This window comes from Syngnathus acus, chromosome 10 (genome assembly GCF_901709675.1).
Source record: "Syngnathus acus chromosome 10, fSynAcu1.2, whole genome shotgun sequence".
Taxonomy (NCBI): Eukaryota; Metazoa; Chordata; class Actinopteri; order Syngnathiformes; family Syngnathidae; genus Syngnathus; species Syngnathus acus.
In genome coordinates, this window is record NC_051095.1 from 9,806,247 (window position 1) to 9,813,773 (window position 7,527).

Genomic DNA, 7,527 nt, shown 5'->3' on the forward strand with positions numbered 1-7,527 from the left:
AAAGATTACATCTGCATACCATCATCCCAAACGGATTCATGTGCCAAGGAGGAATATTTTTAGAGGTCCTATCTTCTTTCACATCACTGCCTGTCCACTCAACTGATCCCATCTGCTCATAAAAATTCAAATGAATGCTCATTTACATTCCTTTCAACCTTCTTCCTCGCATGGCTCGGTCGAGTGTTGGTGATAACTTGTTTGTGCTGGATTTCTGCCATCCAGAAAAACATCTTTGGGCCAAGATATAAATAGACAGAGCCCCGTGTTCTACAGCCAAGTGTAATGCCATGCCCTCCCCTTGTTAAAAAATGGCAGTACTCAGCAATTATGGGTATTAAAGTCCTGACTCTCACAAGCTGTGAGGGGAGACAAGCTCCCACCCGACGTATTAAAATGTAATTCCAGCCAAGTTGTTTAAAACCAATTACTAGATAGACCTTGTTGCAGTTGTCTTGAACACTTAGATGACTGTGGGATTGCATACATGACGGTGTGAGTATACAGTGATCCCTCGCTACTTCACGTTTCGTTTATCGCGGCTTCACTACATCGCGGATTTTTTTCCCAAATTAAAAAAAACATTTAAAAGTCAAAATAAAACTTCTAAATTGAAGAAAAATGTGTCTAACCTTCAGGACAATGTAGTATTGCTCCAAATGTTCGTTTACATTCCTTTAGAAGTCCGCTTTCGCGTGTTAGCACGATCGCGAATTAGCATCTTTCCACTAACTCGTTAGCCTGCCCAGTACTTCTTGTTGGTGACCGCGGATTTCGGGTGGTTTTTGGATCCAATTATCCGCGATACATGAGGGATTACTGTACAGTGACTCCATTGTTGTGGCAGTGCATACACACCTGTTGTGGGGTTATTTGTAGACATGATTTTGTGAGGCCACATGTGACCGTGTCAGTACATACATGACTGTGGCGGTGTGAACACACCAATTGTGACAGTACATGGAGTACATATGTAACTGTAGGAGGAGTACATACTGTACATATAAATGCAGAACTACATACATGACTGTAGGAGTACATAGTAGAGCGACGACTTAAGGAATGTAGGAATATACATTACTTTGGGAGTGTATACTGAAGGACAAAGGTGGTACATGACTGTAGAAGGACATAACGTGACTGTGGGAGTGCATTCACGGCTGTCAGGGTGCCTACACAACAGTCGGAGATGTGGGAGTGCATACATGACTGTGGCTGTACAAACATGACTGAGTGCATTCATGATTATCAGAGCCCACACGTCATATGTACGTATGCACGTGCATGACTTTATTTTCGCCATTTTGATCTAACCTTGGATTCATATGAAGTAAAATAAACTGGAGAAAGACAGATATGCTAAAAATCCAGTACAACAACCAGATAAATTAGCATCAAGCTAATCATTGTGACGTTCTGATTCATACTTCGAAAAAAGACAAAGGTCGCTTCCCCCCTTAGAATTTTACTGACTTCTATACATCGGAGGGCATTTCAAATGAAAAGCGAAAATGCACGTCCTCCAAGGCGAATGGTATTTATGTTTTGTGCGCAAGTTTTATTTCATTATATCCGCCGCACAGCCCAGTGAAAGCGTTGCTACGCAACTGGGATTTCAAAAGTACTCGCAGTGCAGTGCCAGGGTCACATTTCAATGTGCGTTGGCAGCACATGATGGACGCTAATCGTGCTGCTGCTTTAACTATGTCGCCTGGAACTTTCTCGAAATGAGAAATAAGCCAGCCCGTATATAATGTACCTGTGGAAAGGATGGCTTCAGAATAGCGTTCATCATGCGCCGGACACTCCCAACAAAATCTTTGGAAGAGTAAGGCCTTAACCTTTGCTGCTGGAGTCTGAAAAAAATGGAGTTTGACATCAATGTATATCATTTAAACGTGTAACTATAGCATCAATTCCAGAGAATGGTCTATGGTTGACAAGCAATTATGAAGCTTTACAGTTGTTTGATTTTGACCTGCTCACGTTTTGAGGAATTCACGGTACTCTTAATTCAAATCTGCTCAACCTAGTCTCGCTTTTTTGGTAGATACGGTGTTTCTCTTTTAACTTACATAGCTTTTGAGTTGCCATCACTCAGTTTCTGATGCCAGACAGCTTCAAGACGCAGCCGTCTGTTTCTCCAAGCTGACAAAATGTAATAAGCACAACAAATAACAAACAGAACTGATAAGATATGACAGATAGACGAGAGTCAGAACATGCTAAATTGCCTGTTTCAAATCTTGACATTTCAGCTTTCTCACCTTCGCCTACACTCAGCAAATTTTGCTTATCATCGCTCCCATACGTAAAACAGATGAGAAGCTAAATAATCACGGTAGAACAAAAACATTCAAGTCGGTTGGCTTCTTAAGCAATAGCATATGAAAAAAGTCATCTTTGTCTAAAATATATTACGGTAAATTTAAGCAATCGGACATCTTGTTCGGAACTTTCCGCAGAAACATTAATCACAATAAACAGATAGTGTAATAAATTGAATCAAAATAACATTTCAATCCAATCTGTTTTTAAATGACATCCATCTTTCTATCTATCCATAATAGAAGCATTTACGCTAATTAAGTTGCTTTGTGTTGAAGTGAGACTCTGAAAGGTGGAACCAAATACTGTATCACCCCTTTGACGTGATGTCTTGTTTGCACAACATGGTTGCGAAGGGAAAAAACATCCCTCTAGGTGGCACTGTTTCCTTCTTTGTGGGTAAAGTCCTTGGCTGGAATAAAGCCCCTCCCTGTGCACTCAGCAGGCTGCCATGAAGCAATGAAAAGGCCCATGTGACATCAGAGCACCTGCATTAAATCAAGCTGGTGTGAATCATGCAGAGAGAGAGAGAGAGAGAGAGAGAGAGAGAGAGAGAGAGAGAGAGAGGATTTAAATGCATCTTTCTGGCCTCTGTTAACGCCATGTTGTCATCCATGGCAGAGCTTGTTTAATTAATTGCACTTGCTGTAATGAACACCGAGCTCCCCCGTCACCTCTCTCTGATCCCAACACAGGTTGAAGATAAGGCAGCGTTGTGAAAGGGAATCAATTAATACAATATGTACATACAGAGGGACAGCAAGAATAGTTAGTAGTGTTTTAGGGCACAGAAAAATGTATCAATAAATAGGCTATTCAGAAGCAACTGAGAAAAATAAAACAAGTAAAAAAAGAACAACTCTTAACAAATCAACTCCAGCAGGTCGGTTTATGACCAAACTTCTTTGAGGGATTCAGGTGCTACCTAGAAAGTGTTTAAAAATGTATTTAAAAATTCAACACTTTAGCCCCCCAAAACGATTAGAGTGAAGAAAGCAGATGCCGCAGGCTTGCCTCTGGATACTCCAGAGAGTAAACATGTCCTGCGGTGGTGCTTCTGACAAAGACAAATGGCCATCTCTTTTCTCTTGGTTTTAACCCTTATGCTTCCCACTTCATAGTCTAAAGATGCTCTAACTTAGTGGTTATCAAACTAAATAAGGTCAAGTTTTTTTCAGAATAAAAGACTCATTACTACAGTACATTACGTATCGCTACCCAACTAGCTAGCGAAAGCTCGCCAGCTATATAGCTAGCAAGATAGATAGATAGATAGATAGATAGATAGATAGATAGATAGATAGATAGATAGATAGATAGATAGATAGATAGATAGATAGATAGATAGATAGATAGATAGTTTTTAAGGGATCCTTGATAAAAAAGTTTTTTGTAAATCTCTGCTAATGTACTACCCCTCTTCAATGAAATGACTCTACCATGAGTTCACAAAGGTGCTTTTGGGTTTGAACCACTTCAACTTTCGACCTCAAAGGAGTCAGACTCCATGCAGTCATCCTGGTCCCGGGCCAACCTAACAACCCATAAAGAGGGTTTGGCTTCCGAGGTATCTCCGGACCACTCGGCGAGTCTTTAACGGGCCTTTTGAACTGCTGCACATATTTAAACAGGCAGCGTTTTCCAGGTCACAGCCGCAATAATAAAAACAGGCTAGAAAAGCGGAGTTGAAAGAAGGTTTATTTAAGGCAGGGTGTTGTCACGTCTGAGCTGCTGACTCACTCACCAAATGGTCCATTTCAGTCAGTTTATGCATTTAAGCAGTCACGGAGCTTTACACACAAATAGTAGGCTATGCTCTAATAAACACCTTGCCTCTAATAGAGGCCTGGCTCTATCGGAAGTGGATTAATACATAGAACTCAAAATATTTTGATAGTACGATAGAAGTAGAACCATGAAAAACAAGAAGTAGTCATTTTGATTTTAGGCTAATTTTGAAACTGATACCGTAACTTTACGAATTTGAAAATCAAGCCCTCAAACCCTGTTTGACATAACACCAAGAAATTTCACCAAAATTAAAAGTGGATTTTGTACTAATTTCCACATTCTTCTGACGGGTTTAAATAATCTCAAATTCAAATTGTTCAGATTAATTTAGTCATTTTGTTCCCAAATCACACAACAAAAGCACTAAGTTATTCTTTGAGGAATTTATGTATCTTTCAAGCCCATTAAAATTTTAATATATGTAATATTAATACTAATACTATTAAATTGTTGCAGGTATTCAGTTAAAGTAGAGCTGGTATCTGCAAAAAAAAAAAAATCAAATATGGCACCCACTCTTTAGTGCCTCAAGAACCTATTTTACTCCATTTGAAGAGAATCATGAGATTTTAATTACCCTCCAGGCCAACGATGTGAGCCGAATGAAAATAAACGTCTGGCTCGTGTTTGATGTTGAAAAAAATGTTAGTGGCTGAGAAGCTGCGAGATACCTCAGGGGTGGTTGCCAGGCAACCGCCTCCATAGTCCGTCTCTGATATATGATCTCTAGAAATGATATCCCCAACATGGGAGTGAGCTTTTCACTTTCCTCAAATTGTAGCGGTTTACCGGATTGGCTTTGGATTCATAATTCACAACATACATAAACAACAACGGATATGTTGATGTACGACAAGTTGCGCTCGAGGTCTTTGTGTACGCGCGTAACTCTGCCTCCAGTCTCCTCCCTTGGGTGCATGGAGATGTCTGTTGCCATGGCAACAGCATCACAGGCAAATTGAAATAGTCTGGGGGAAAATGGGCTTTTCTTGAATGAAGGAAAACACATTTAAGATGAATAATAGTCACACTAACTCTCAAAGGATGAATATTGTTGATCGGTATTTTAAAAAGTGTTGTTAGTTGGGCAATGTTATGAGAAAATATGTTTTATTATTCAAAATTAGTCATCTTGCAAAATGTGAGAAGTCTGCAAAATGTGAGAAGTCAGTTACAATATTTGAATGTATTTTGATTTTTTTTTAAATTCTATATTTATTCTTGCAAAATTACTAATTTTTTCAGTGTCACATTTAAGTGTAATTTAAAATAAATTGTTATAACTTTATTGATTTAAATCACTAATTCAATTATGCATTTTGGACTCGCAGTTCTTTTTCCAATCTTCGGACTCTATTTGTATAATCTAAAATAAACTTGTAGTTTTAGAATTTATTTTACACATTTTAGTGCCCTAACCTTTTGTAACAAAATGAGTTTTGCGCTAGAATTCATTAATAAAAACATGCCTTGGCATAAGTTTACCTTAGTGGCATGCTCTGGGTTCCTTAACACAGTGAGGGAGACAGGAAGTGCTGTCTCATTAAAAGAAAACACCTCTTCAGGCCCTGATGTTTTTATTGGCCGCACCGCTCTTATTTTGCATGATTACGAGCTGGAAGTGGAAGTGTGTGTGTGTGTGTGTGTGTGTATGTGTGTGCATGTGTGTTCACCTTTGATTGCAAACTGAGTCCATGTGTGGGTTTGAAGAGCGTAAATAGGAGTTTGTCGTGCATGTGTGTGTTTGTGTGCGTTTGTGTCTGTGCACGTCCACTCTAGTGTGACTCACACAGAGGCAATTGGACAAGTCCAGACATGTCGAGAGGAAAATACATCTCGAGTCTGCTAGGTAAAAAAAACGTTTTCTCTCTTTTTTTTAAGATTCTGGGAACGATAAACTGAAATGGTCCTGGTTGTGTCGTTTTGATTAAATATTAACATTTTTTATCTTAATGCAATATAAGTGGAACTTGAGAGATAAAAGTTGTAAGAAAATCTAAGAATATAATTCAATGGGATTACTGTGAGATGAGGGACAGCCATGTCCTTGAAGCAGCTATAAATTGTGCAGGCTTGCAATCAATGGGAAGCAGAACTTTTTAACATTTGCTGCTTGGTGGGATGAATCTTGCAGTGCCAGACATTTTGAGAAAGCATGCACATATGCATAGTAAAGAATTGTCTTTAACATTCAGATATTTTGCCATTCCCACTGTGTCTGCCATACCCATTGTCTCTCTCTCTCTCTATATTGTTTGGTGGATAATTTGCTGCCTCCTGGTTTAATTGTTCCTGAGCACTTGACAAAGTTACTTGTCCTTGAAACCTTGCATGCCATTGTGTGATGGTGAAAATGGTTAAGGGGAAAGGTGTAGATTAATTGAGGTCAATTGGGCTCATTTATAGACTTTGGATGATGAAATGTTGGGGAGGAGTTGAGTGGCTTTTATATTAATCGCCTATTGTGTGTGCAAGGGGAAAAGGCTTCTAGTGGAATGGCATCACGCCACAATAGCAGAGACGCTTTCATTGTGCAGCATCTGTTGCCTTCCAAACGCCTGCCAGGGAACACATTAGACGAGAAGATAAGAATTTTAGCGGGGACATCGACAAAAAAAGTATTGTTCCACAAATTGAGAGCATTCTACCTTTTTTATTTTAAATGATTAAAAAAAAATCTAAAATAAATGTTAGACTAATTGGCTAGTAAAATTGTTTTTAAACATTAAAATATTGTTGAACATATACATTTTATGTTGTTATTGTATGTTGTCTGTATATTGTTTGTTGTTAAAAAATGACTTGTTCATTTCTATATCTCTCCCCAACTTTACCATTTCCATGCATGGCATCCACAATAAGAAATGAAAGACTTTATTTTCAGAATTTCAGTACAATAAAATAACAGTTGTAGAGGGAGAGGAGACAGTAGATAAATAACTGAACATGAGTGAATGAAAAACACATTTAAAAAATTATACAGGCAGAAAATGGAGGCGAATCTATCTGTACAATGACATTAAATGTTAAATGTCTTTTTTGCCAAGGAAATAAATACTTGAAATGTGTAAGTGACTCAGATGAAGCAACCACAGTCTCTTTGGTAGGAAAAAAGGCACCTCAGCAAGGAAAAGAAATGCAAAAGGAATATTTACACACGAAGGAGGCTTTTGGATTATCAAAACCCACCAAAAGTATTGGAACCGTCGGGCTGTGTTCTTTATCCAATTCTATTTTACAAAAATATTTTAAAAAGATTTACATAATAAAAGACAAATATCCAAATTGTGTTAATTTAAAATTAAAAACCTATAATACTCGACTGAGGGGAAAAAAATTTCTGCACACGTGCCCACACTCATAACAGTTGCTCCACTCAGAATTAGCTGATCACATTCAAACTCGCGT